General features: G+C 41.4%; 1 pseudogene; it reads left to right on the top strand.

Moving 5' to 3' along the window:
- Nucleotides 1-2,861: 2,861 nt before the first annotated feature.
- On the top strand, nt 2,862-12,141 carry LOC110571120 (annotated as a pseudogene).
- The last annotated feature ends 1,104 nt before the right edge of the window (nt 12,142-13,245 follow it).

Here is a 13,245-nt window from a genome sequence, read left to right as displayed (position 1 = left end):
ATCTTATTCATAAACACCCATTGGCATATTTCTTTTTCTTTTTTTTTTTAGAGAGAGAGAAAGAGAGAAGGGGAGGAGGGGCAGAGGGAGAGGGAGAGAGAGAATCTAAAGCAGACTCCATGCCCAGTGCAGAGCCTGGCGAGGGGGCTCAATCTCCCAAACCCGAGATCATGACCTGAGCTGAAATCAAGAGTTGGATGCTTAACCACTGAGCCACCCAGAAGCCTGCTTTTTTTTGTTGTTTTATTTTTATTTAAGTAATCTCTATACCCAACATGGGGCTCAAACTCATGACCCTGAGATCAAGAGTCCCATGCTCTTCCCACCGAACCAGCCAGCCACCCCCATTGGAGTATTTCTTATTATAACCCCTATTTATTTATTTATTTATTTTTGAAACACATAGGTTTTATTTTTTTTTGATTTGTTAGTACATTTATTAAAACTGAAATTATAAAAAAAACTAAAGAATAACATAAACACCAATGATATTTTGCACATAACAAACTAGTAAAATAAATCTATATATAACCCCTGTTTAAAAATCTCTATTGGGGTGCCTGGGTGGCTCAGTTGGTTATGGATCTGACTCCTGATTTCAGCTCAGGTCATGATCTCGGGGTCATGAGATCGAGCCCCATGTTGGGCTCTGCCTGGGCATGGAGCCTGCTTAAGATTCTCTCTCTCCCTCTCCCTCTGCCCCTCCCCTCCCCTTGCACACACGCACTCTCTCAAAAAAATCTCTCTTTATTGATAACCCTCACAATACATACTCCATTGTTGCTTGCCTTTGAAAAAAAAACTATATTCTTAAATATTCACCTGATTGTATAACTCGTTTATGATCTTTAATGACAAATTGCCTGATTTTTTAAACACCTGCCTATTGGCATATGCTGTATTGCTCAGCTGGTTTTACAACTATACTGATCATAATACTCCTGTTGATACATACTACACTCGCCTATACAATACCTATTGTATAGGGACGCCTGGGTGGCTCAGCCAGTTAAGTGTTTGCCTTTGACTCTGGTCATGATCCCAGGATCCTGGGATCAAGCCCCTCATCGGGCTCCTTGCTTAGCAGGGAGTCTGCTTCTCCCTCTGCCCCTCCCCCTGCTTGTGCGCTCATGTGCTCTCTCTCTCTGTCTGTCAAGTAAATAAATAGAAATCTTTAAAAACAAACAAACAAAAAAACACAATAACTATTGTATATCTCCCCATTCATGTACACCTATCCATGTACCCCTGATTGGTAGCTCCACATTTATCAGGATCAATATTCATAAATACTGCCCCCAACCCATATAACTCCATTGATGATCACTGGTGAAAAATCTCTTTGTTCTTAAATACTCATCAAGCATATCTCTCATTGACAACCCAATTTACAGATCTGATTTGTAAATGCCTGCCCACTGGAATTTTTTACATTGAAAATCTCAGTTGAACACACTCATAAATTTTCACATACTGGAGAATATTTCTTATTGACAGCCTACATTAACATATCTCCTCTTTCTTAAATACTTCCCAATATATCCCACACTGATGAGCACTTAATAGATACAAGTTCCCCATTCATTGATATAGGTTCATTGGCATACTTGTCTCAAACCCAGGTTACAGTATTCCCTATTGATAACAATCACACTAACTCAAGTATATCTCATATTGGTGACCTCTACTGACAAATCTTCACATTTATAGATTTTCTTCTGTGACTCATTCCAGCCAAGATGGAGTCACAGGGACCAGATTTCCCTTAGGCCTGGAACAAACAAAGAAAAAAAAAACAAAAACCAGACAAAATACATTTAAAAAAACCCCCACAGTTTTCAAGGCCCTGGATATCCGGCAATGAACAACAGTGATCCCTGAGGAAAGAGAAACGAAGTGAACCTTGTGATTGGTCTAGCATACTTCCTTGAGAGACTTGCCAGGGCATTGCACAGAGAAGGGTAACTGAGGAAAAGTCTGGTGAATTCCCTGACTTGAGAAGGAACTGAGAGTCTAAGGAGAAGAAGGCAGCTAGAATTCATAGGACAAACCACCAGAATGGAGAAAACTGCACAGAGAGAAAATCCAAGTGATCTCTCTAGGGCCCTCCTTGAGTGTTCAATAGAGTACTGATCAGCACATGTGTGTGAGGAAACTAAGGTCAGTGAGACCATCCATGGGGTCTGATGCTCATACATGGCTGGTAATAGTGCCTGTGATCACCAACCAGACTGGAAAAATAAGGCATTGCATAAAAAATTCCAGAAGCTATTGCCCCAATAGTGGGGAATAATTAGCCCTAGGTTGAGTGCTGCTCCAGATACACCTAAAAATTATATAAGGAAGACCTGACCTGTAAGGGTAAAACTTTCCAAGGAACTTACTTGTGTCCCAAAACAAAACTCAAAATAATTTATAAAAATGCGTAAATATCCAGTATCCAACAAAGTAAAATCCACAATCAAATATCAATGGGTATGCAAAGAGGTAGGAAAATAGCACACATAATGAGAATAATCAAGCAATCAACTAACCCAGAACTGACACACATGTTAGAATTAGCAAATAAAGGGTGCCTGGGTGGCTCAGTCGTTAAGCGTCGGCCTTCGCTCAGGTCATGATCTCAGGGTCCTGGGATCGAGCCCCACATTGGGCTCCCTGCTCAGTGGGAAGCCTGCTTCTCCCTCTCCCACCCCACCCCCCGCTTGTGTTCCCTCTCTCGCTGTGCCTCTCTGTCAAATAAATAAATAAAATCTTAAAAAAAAAACGAATTAGCAAATAAGGATATTAAAAAAGTTATTATAAATTTATTGCACAGTGGCTTCTCTCCCCACCTCTTTGGTCTTGGCCACCTAAACGAGATGATGAAGGGGACTTCATCATTTGGAAAGCATTGTAATAAGATGCACACATTGTTCTGCACTATGACTCTAAGGCCTACCACCTTCAGAAGTTGATCTGTGGCAAATGCAGCTATCTTGTCAAGCAGAAGAGAAAGTATAACTGGAGGGCCAAGGCTAAAAGATGAAATACCCCTGGACCGGTCAGTCAAATGAGGCACCTAAAAATTGTATGCTGCAGATTCAGGCATGGATTCCATGATGGAACAATGTCTAAACCCAAGAGGGCAGCTGTGCAGCAACCAGTTCATCTTAAGGATTTCAATGATCAGTCACACAGTAAGTGTTCTGGTTGATTTAATAAATGAATAAATGAATGAATGAACAAAGGTATTGCACATCCTCAGAAAGCTAGTCGAGACATGGAAGAAATATATATAAAGACCCAATATAGGATTTCCACTTCTGGAAAAATGGAGTAGATGCCCTTTTCCCTATCTCTCCCCCTGAGTACAAAAAAAACCCCTTGGAAATAATATTTATAAAACCAAACATAAGATGATTCTGAAAGGTGGAGTGAAGAATGCAGACTGGCTAGGGACCTCAGAACCCAAAAAAGAGCACACTGGTGAGTTCCATGGATTTTTTTTCTTCATGTATTTGAGACAGTGCTGGAGAACCTAGAAATGCCAATGGACCCAAACAAGACAAACGATCTTACCAAAGACCACTTTCTTTTGTCAAAGAACCAGGAAATGGGCAGCCTAATGAGATAGTAAACTTTCAGAAAATAGTAACTTTACTGAATCAAAACAATGTAGAAAAAATGTGGCCTAATTCCCACTCACACCAACAGATGCCAAGTGAGGAGCTTATAGTTTCACCCTCTACAGGCTGTAAAATTCATGCCAAACCCCTGCCAAGGTGGTCTCAGAAAAGATTGATTATAGAACTAGGACTTTTGTCTTGACTGGGTTGTAACAAGCCTTCCCCTATGTGGTGTCAGTGGAGACCATGTGGGAAGGCTGGACTTGCTCTCTCTCTCTTTTTTTTTTATTTTATTATGTTATGTTAGTCATCATACAATACATCATTAGTTTTTGATGTAGTGATCCACGATCCATTGTTTTGGTATAACACCCAGTGCTCCATGCAGTATGTGCCCTCCTTAATACCCATCACTGGGCTAACCAATCCCCCCTCCCCCTTCCCCTCTAGAACCCTGTTTGTTTCTCAGAGTCCATAGTCTCTCATGGTTCATCTCTCCCTCCGATTCCCCCCCACTTCATTTTTCCCTTCCTTCTCCTAATGTCCTCCATGCTATTCCTTATGTTCCACAGTAAGTGAAACCATATGATAATTGACTTTCTCTGCTTGACTTATTTCACTTAGCATAATCTCCTCCAGTCCCATCCATGTTGATGTAAAAGTTGGGTATTCATCCTTTCTGATGGCTGAGTAATATTCCATTGCATATATGGACCACATCTTCTTTATCCATTCATCTGTTGAAGGGCATCTCAGCTCTTTCCACAGTTTGGCTATTGCAGACATTGCTGCTATGAACATTGGGGTGCATATGGCCCTTCTTTTCACTACATCTGTGTCTTTGGGGTAAATACCCAGGAGTGCAATTGCTGGGTCATAGGGTAGCTCTATTTTTAAATTTTTGAGGAACCTCCACACTGTTTTCCAAAGTGGCTCTACCAACTTGCATTCCCACCAACAGTGTAAGAGGGTTCCCCTTTCTCCACAACCTCTCCAACATTTGTTGTTTCTTTCCCTGTCCATTTTTGCCATTCTAACTGGTGTAAGGTGGTATCTCAGTGTGGTTTTGATTTGGATTTCCCTGATGGCTAATGATGATGAACATTTTTTCATGTGTCTGTTAGCCATTTGTATGTCTTCTTCAGAGAAGTGCCTGTTCATCTCTTCTGCCCACTTTTTGACTTGATTATTTGTTTTTTGGGGGTTGAGTTTGAGAAGTTCTTTGTAGATTTTGGATACCAGCCCTTTATCTGTAGTGTCATTTGCAAATATCTTCTCCCATTCTGTGGGTTGCCTCTTTGTTTTGTTGACTGTTTCCTTTGCTGTGCAGAAGCTTTTTATCTTGATGAAGTCCCCAAAGTTCATTTTTGCTTTTGTTTCACTAGCTTTTGGAGATGTATCTTGAAAGAAGTTGCTGTGGCCGATGTCCAAGAGGTTACTGCCTATGTTCTCCTCTAGGATTTGGATGGATTCCTGTCTCACATTGAGGTCTTTCATCCACTTTGAGTTTATCTTTGTGAATGGTGTTAGAGAATGGTCGAGTTTCATTCTTCTGCATGTGGCTGTCCAATTTTCCCAGCACCATTTATTGAAGAGACTGTCTTTTTTCCATTGCATGTTTTTTCCTGCTTTGTCGAAGATTATTTGACCATAGAGTTGAGGGTCCATATCTGGGTTCTCTATTCTGTTCCATTGGTCTGTATGTCTGTTTTTGTGCCAGTACCATGCTGTCTTGGTGATCACTGCTTTGTAATATAGCTTGAAATCGGGCAACGTGATGCCCCCAGCTTTGTTTTTCTTTTTCAGCATCTCCTTGGTGATTCGGGGTCTTTTCTGATTCCATACAAATTTTAGGATTGTTTGTTCCAGCACTTTGAAAAATGTCATTGGAATTTTGATCGGGATGGCATTGAAGGTCTAGATTGCACTGGGTAGCATAGACATTTTAACAATGTTTATTCTTCCAATCCATGAGCATGGAATATTTTTCCATCTTTTTGTGTCTTTTTCGATTTCTTTCATGAGTGTTCTGTAGTTCCTAGAGTATAGATCCTTTACCTCTTTGGTTAGGTTTATTCCGAGGTATCTTATGGTTTTTGGTGCTATTGTAAATGGAATCATTTCTTTAATTTCTCTTTCAACAGTTGCGTTGTTAGTGTATAAGAAAGCAACTGATTTCTGTGCATTGATTTTGTATCCTGCCACATTACTGAATTGCTGGATGAGTTCTAGTAATATTTGGGGGTGGAGTCTTTTGGGTTTTCCACATAAAGTATCATGTCTTCTGTGAAAAGAGAGAGTTTGACTTCTTCTTTGCCAATTTGAATACCTTTTATTTCTTTTTGTTGTCTGATTGCTGTTGCTAGGACTTCTAGTACTATGTTGAACAACAGTGGTGAGAGTGGGCACCCTTGACGTGTTCCTGATCTTAAGGGAAAGGCTCTCAGCTTTTCCCCATTGAGGATGATATTCACTGTGGGTTTTTCAATAGATGGATTTTATGAGCTTGAGGAATGTTCCCTCTATCCCTATACTCTGGAGAGTTTTAATCAGGAAAGGATGTTGTATTTTGTCAAATGCTTTTTCTGCATCAATTGAGAGGACCATATGGTTCTTCTCCCTCCTCTTATTAATGTGTTCTATCACATAGATTGATTTGCGAATGTTGAACCACCCTTGCATCCCGGGGATAAATCCCACTTGGTCGTGGTGGATGATCCTTTTAATGTATTGTTGGATCCTATTAGCTAGGATTTTGTTGAGGATTTTGGAATCCATATTCATCAGGGATATCGGTCTGAAATTCTCCTTTTTGATGGAGTCTTTGCCTGGTTTGGGGATTAAGGTAATGCTGGCCTCATAGAATGAGTTTGGCAGTTTTCCTTCTGTTTCTATTTTTTGAAACAGCTTCAGTAGAATAGGTATTATTTCTTCTTTGAATGTTTGGTAGAATTCCCCAGGGAATCCACCAGGCCCTGGACTCCTGTTTTTTGGGAGGTTTTTGATCACTGCTTCAATCTCGTTAGTGGTTATTGGCCTATTCAGGTTGTCAATTTCTTCCTGTTTCAGTCTTGGCAGCTTATAGGTTTCCAGGAAGGCCTCCATTTCATCCAGATGGCTCAGTTTATTGGCATATAGTTGTTGATAATAATTTCTCATAATTGTTTCTATTTCCTTGGTGTTGGTCGTGATCTCTCCCCTTTCATTCATAATTTTATTAATTTGGGTCCTTTCTCTCTTCTTTTGGATAAGTCTGGCCAGTGGTTTATCAATCTTATTAATTCTTTCAAAGAACCAACTTCTAGTTCCATTGATCTGATCTACTGTGTTTCTGGTTTCTAATTCATTGATTTCTGCTCTAATTTTAATTATTTCTCTTCTAATGCATGGCTTAGGCGTCGTTTGTTGCTTTTTCTCTAGTTCTTTAAGGTGTAGAGTTAGTTGGTGAATTTGGGATTTTTCTATTTTTTTGAGTGAGGCTTGGATGGCTATGTATTTCCCCCTTAGGACCGCCTTTGCAGTATCCCATAGGTTTTGGACCAATGTGTTTTCATTCTCATTGATTTCCATGAATTGTTTAAGTTCTTCTTTGATTTCTTGGTTGACCCAAACATTCTTTTTTTTTTTTAATTTTTTTTTAAAGATTTTATTTATTTATTTGAGAGAGAGAGGATGAGAGAGAGCACATGAGAGTGGGGAGGGTCAGAGGGAGAAGCAGACTCCCTGCCAAGCAGGGAGCCCGATGCGGGACTCGATCCCGGGACTCCAGGATCATGACCTGAGCCGAAGGCAGTCGCTTAACCAACTGAGCCACCCAGGCGCCCCAACCCAAACATTCTTGGGCAGAGTGGTCTTTAGCTTCCAAGTGTTTGAATTTCTGCCAAATTTTTTCTTGTGATTGAGTTCCAGTTTTAGAGCATTGTGGTCTGAGAATATGCAGGGAATAATCTCAATCTTTTGGTATCGGTTGAGACCTGATTTGTGACCCAGTATATGGTCTATTCTGGAGAAAGTTCCATGTACGCTTGAGAAGAATGAGTATTCTGTTGTTTTAGGGTGGAATGTTCTGTAAATATCTATGAGGTCCATCTGGTCCAATGTATCAAACATTGCTCTTGTTTCCTTGTTGATTTTCTGCTTAGATGATCTGTCCATTGCTGAGAGTGGAATATTGAGGTCTCCTACAATTAATGTATTGTTATCAATATGACTCTTTATTTTGGTTAACAGTTGGCTTATGTAGATGGCTGCTCCCATGTTGGGGGCATAGATATTTACAATTGTTAGACCTTCTTGTTGGATAGACCCTTTAAGAATGATATAGTGTCCTTCTGTGTCTCTAATTACAGACTTTATTTTAAAATCTAATTTGTCTGATATAAGAATTGCTACCCCAGCTTTCTTTTGAGGTCCGCTGGCATGGAAGATCATCTCTATCCCTTCACTTTCAGTCTGGATGTGTCTTTAGGTTCAAAATGAGTCTCTTGTAGACAGCATATGGATGGGTCCTGTCTTTTTATCAATCTGCAACCCTGTGCCGTTGTATGGGAGCGTTTAGGCCATTCACGTTGAGAGTGATTATTGAAAGATATGAATTAAGTGTCATCATGTTGCCTGTGAAGACGCTGTTTTTATAGATTGTCCTTGTAAATTTCTGTTGTATATCACTCTTGGGGTCTTTCTCCTTTTATAGAACCCCCCCTTAGTATTTCTTGCAGGGCCGGCTTAGTGGTCACATATTCTTTCAGTTTCTGCCCGTCGTGGAAGCTTTGCATCTCTCCATCCATTCTAAATGAAAGCCTTGCCAGATGAAGTATTCTTGGCTGCATGTTCTTCTCATTTAGTACCCTGAATATGTCTTGCCAGGCCTTTCTGGCTTGCCAGGTCTCTGTGGATAGGTCTGATGTGATTCTGATGTTCCTCCCTCTGTACGTAAGGAATCTCTTCCCCCTAACTGCCCTTAAGATGGTTTCCTTGGTTCTAAGATTTGCAAGTTTTACTATTACATGCCGGGGTGTTGGCCTGTTTTCCTTGATCTTGGGAGGGGTCCTCTCTGCCTCTAGGACTCGAATGTTTGTTTCATTCCCCAGATTAGGGAAGTTCTCAGCTACGATGTGCTCAAATACATCTTCTAGCCCTCTCTCTCTCTCCACTCCCTCCAGGATTCCAATGATTCTGACATTGGAACGCCTCATGGTGTCACTTATTTCTCCAATTCTATTTTCATGGATTCTGAGTTGTTTTTCCCTGGCCTCCTCTTTTCCCTTTTTGTCTATTATACTGTCTTCCAGATCGCTTATTCTCTCTTCTGTCTCAGTTACCCTAGCTGTTAGATCATCTAGATTGAATTGGATCTCATTGATAGCATTTTTAAGTTCTGCCAATTCCCCTTTTATTTCTGCCCTTAGAGACTCTATGTTGCCATTAATTGATTTCTCCATTCTAGCCATTGTCTTCACAATTGCTAGCCTGAATTCCATCTCCGACATCTTGGTTATGTCTGCATCCATTTGTAAATCTGCAGCATAAGTCACAATCTCTGAGTCTTTTCTGTTTTGGGGGCTCCTCCTCCTAGTCATTCTGTTGATGGGTGTTTGAGGGAATGTATAGAGTCCAAATTATTGACCAGAACCCAAGCAAGATGCACCTGTTTTCTTGGGACCTTAGGGTTGCTGGCCTCTTGTTTTCCCAGCCTGTCTTCTGCAGGATGGGCCTGCCGCACTGTTACTCAGGCAGCCCTGTTTGGGCAGAGTTGCCCTGCACCCCTGTGGCGGGGGATGGGCTCAGCGGGAATCAGTCTTTGGGGCTTTTGTTCTCTGGCACCTTTCCCTGGAGGCTTTCCGCGTCTCTTCCGTGAGTCAGAGCAGAAGAGACCGTTTCCAACCCTCTGCCTCAGAGCAGAGAGACCGCAGTCTGTTCTTCAGTGAGCTCTCCGGGCAACACCGTCTCCGTTTCTGTCCGTGCTGCTATAAACTGCAGCATCCTGGGTTGTGCGCCCCTCCGCAGCGCTCCCAGTCCTGCCTCCAGGTTGGGGCACGTCTCTGCCCTTTGTGCTTCTAAAACCGCCAGCCGCTCCCAGTTCGCAGGCGCAACCCCCCCCCCCCCCCCCGGTTTCCTCCCCGGGGGCGCCCCTAAAGTCCTTCCCCCGCCACTACGGGTCTGCGAGCCTGTGCCCGTCCCCAGCGTGTGAGGCTGTCACTCACCGGCGGTGCAGGATCCCCACGGCCAGGCTCCCTCCCGCCACCGTTTATCCTCCGATATCTGCCGGCAGAATCACGGCTCTCCGCTTCGTACCTCAAAACCAACTGCCTGCGATATTCTGTTTGTAGAGATCCAGATCTTCTTACATCTCAGGCTGGTTTCGTGGGTGCTCAGAGTGGTCTGGTCGATATCCAGCTCAATTTCGGGGACCAGTTGAAATAGGGTCCCCTACTCCTCCGCCATCTTTCCCCTGGACTTGCTCTCTTACTTGGCAGTATCAAGGCACCCTTCCCTTTACCCCCAGGGTGGTGGTATCATTGGAGGCCATATAGAGAGCAGAAAGGAGGCCTTCCATCCAGTGAAATATAAGTGGAGCCCTACTTGTGAGCAGGACTCCAAGCCCTACCCAACAGTAGCAAGGAGCCTTCCCTCTCTGTTATCAAGAGGCCAAGTGGGGAAACTAGATTTCTCCCCATACCTGGCATTAGCAAACTGGCACCCCTCCACTCATTTCCCTGCTGGAATGGTATCATAAAAAGCCAGTTAAAAAAAAAAAAAGGCTTAAATAAGAACCAGAGTTTCATAACATACCTAAAATGTTCAGCTTTCAATTGGAAATCACTTGTCATACTAAGAACCAGGAATATATCAAACTGAATGAAAAAAGACAATCAATACATGTGAACACCAAGATGACAAATTATCTGACTTTATCTTTCAAAGATTTTAAAGCAGCTGTAATAAAAATGCTTCCTCTTCCTTGGCGCTGCCTGCAGAGATGGCAGCCATCTCCTACTTAGTATCATGGTTGCCCTCAGACCTCTGGTGAAGCCCAAGATCATTAAAAAGAGGACCAAGAAGTTCATCCGGCACCAGTCAGACTGATAGGTCAAAATTAAGCACAACTAGTGGAAACCCAGAGGCATCGACAATAGGGTGTGCAGAAGAATCAAGGGCCAGATTTTGATGCCCAACACGGGTTATGGAAGCAACAAGAAAACAAAGCAAATGCTGCCCAGTGGCTTCTGTAAGTTCCTAGTCTGTCTCAAGTGCTGCTGATGTGCAACAAATCTTACTGTGCAGAGACTGCTCATAATGTCTCCTCCAAGAACTACAAAGCCATGGTGGAAAGAGCAGCCCAGCTGGCCATCAATGTCACTAATCCCGATGCCAGGCTCTGCAGTGAAGAAAATAAATAAGCAGACAGCTTATGTGCATGTCGTATTTATGTTAATAAAACCATAAAACTAAAAAAAATGCTTCAGTGAACAATTAAGAAGATTTGAAACAAATGACAAAATAGACTCTCAGCAAAAAAATAAAAGTCTCATCAAAGATACAGAAGTATATATAAAAACCACATGGAAACTTAGAGCTGAAAAATACAATAACCAGGATAAAAACCTCAAAAGATGAGCTCAGTGGAGGAACAAATGAAGGAATCAGCAAGTTGGAAGATAGGAGAACAGAAATTACCCCATCTGAGCAACAGAGAGGAAATAGAATTTAAAAAATGAACAGATCCTCAGGGACTAAAGAGACTATAACACAGTATTTAATAATCATGTCATCAGAGTCCTGGAGGAGAGGAGAACTAGGGCATGACTAAAGAACTACTCAAATAAATAATTGCCAAAAAATTCCTAAATTTGGTAAAAGGCAAATTTACAGATTCACAAATCTGAGTGTTAATGTGAGAATGTGTTTATTCTTCCTTCATTTTTATTTTTTATTTTTATTTATTTTTTAAGATTTTTTTTTATTTTTAAGTAATCTATACACCCAACATGGGGCTCAAACTCACAACCCCAAGACGAAGAGTCGCATGCTCTACTGACTAAGCCAGCCAGGCACCTCTCTTCCTTCATTTTTTAAAAATTTATTTTTATTTTTTAATATTTTTTTAGAGGAGAGACAGAGTGGGGGGAGAGCCAGAGGGAGAGGGAGAGAGAGAATCTTAAGCAGGCTCCATGCTGGGCAGGGAGCCCAACATGGGGCTGGATCTCACAACCCTGAGATCATGACCTGAGCCGAAATCAAGAGTTGGATGCTTAACCGACTGAGCCACACAGTTGCCCCCCGCCCCGCCTGCATTTTTAAAAGATAGTTTTGCTGGATATAAAATTTTTTGTTAATGGGTTTTTTTCTTTCGGTAATTTGGATATCGTCCCATTGCCTTCTGGCTTCTATTGTTTCTGAAGAGATGTCAGTTGTGAATGTTATTGGGGTTCTCTTCTATATGCTGAACCATTTTCCCTTTGCTTCAGGATTTTCTTTTTGTATTTGCCCTTCAGCATTTTACTATGATGTGTCTGAGTGTGGATCTCTTTGAATTTATCCTACTTTAAGTTTGTTGAGCTTCTTGGATGTGTAGATTAATGTTTTTCAGCAAATTTGGAGAGGCTACAAATGGGTCCTGACAGGAATAGACACTCTGAACTGAGTCATGCATACCTGATGATAGATGCAAATGTTCAGAGTACTATAAAAGGACCAGAATGGAAGATATTGTACCATTTTGGACCATCAAATTACATTTCTTCAGACAATGGAATACACTTTACAACTGTATTAGTTTGCTTGGACTGCCATAACCAAATACCACAGACTGGGTGACTTAAACAACAGAAAATTATATCCTCACAGTTCTGGAGGCTGGAAGTCCAAGATCAAGCTGACAGCAGGGTTGGTTTCTGGTGAGAACTCTCTTCCCAGCTTATAGGTGACCACTTTCTCATTGTGTCCTCACATGGCATTTTCTCTGTGTACACACAGCACTGGTGTCTCTTATTCCTTTTTTTTTTTTTTAACATTTCCTTTTCATTTAAAAAATTTATTTATTTATTTATTTATTTATTTATTTATTTATTTATTTATTAAGTAGACTCTTTGCCTAATGTGGGGCTTGAACTCATGATCCTGAGATTAAGAGTCACATGCTGTACTGACTGAGCCAGTCAGGTGCCCCTCTCTTCCTCTTTCTCTAAGGCCACCAGTCCTATTGGATTAGGCTCTACCTTTATGAACTCATTTAACTTTATCTCCACAAAGGACCTATCTTTAAATACAATCACATTGAGAGTTATAACATATAAATTTTGGGGGGTATACACTTCAGTCCATAAGAACAACCCATAATGTCCAACAATGGGCAAAGAGTTACCCTCAGAGTAGTGGTTTTATTTATTTATTTTTATTATGTTCAGTTAGCCAACATATAGTACGTCATTAGTTTTTGATGTAGTGTTCAACGATTCATTAGTTGTGTATAACAGCCAGTGCTCATCACCACACGTGCCCTCCTTAATCCCCATCACCCCATGCCCCCACCTACCTCCTTTCTGTAACCCTCAGTTTGTTTCCCGGAGTCCAGAGTCTCTTATGGTTTGTCTCCCTTTCTGATTTCTTCCCATTCAGTTTTCCCTCCCTTCCCCTA

This window comes from Neomonachus schauinslandi, chromosome X (assembly GCF_002201575.2).
Source record: "Neomonachus schauinslandi chromosome X, ASM220157v2, whole genome shotgun sequence".
Lineage (NCBI taxonomy): Eukaryota > Metazoa > Chordata > Mammalia > Carnivora > Phocidae > Neomonachus > Neomonachus schauinslandi.
This window is presented reverse-complemented; position numbering and strand designations above follow the sequence as displayed.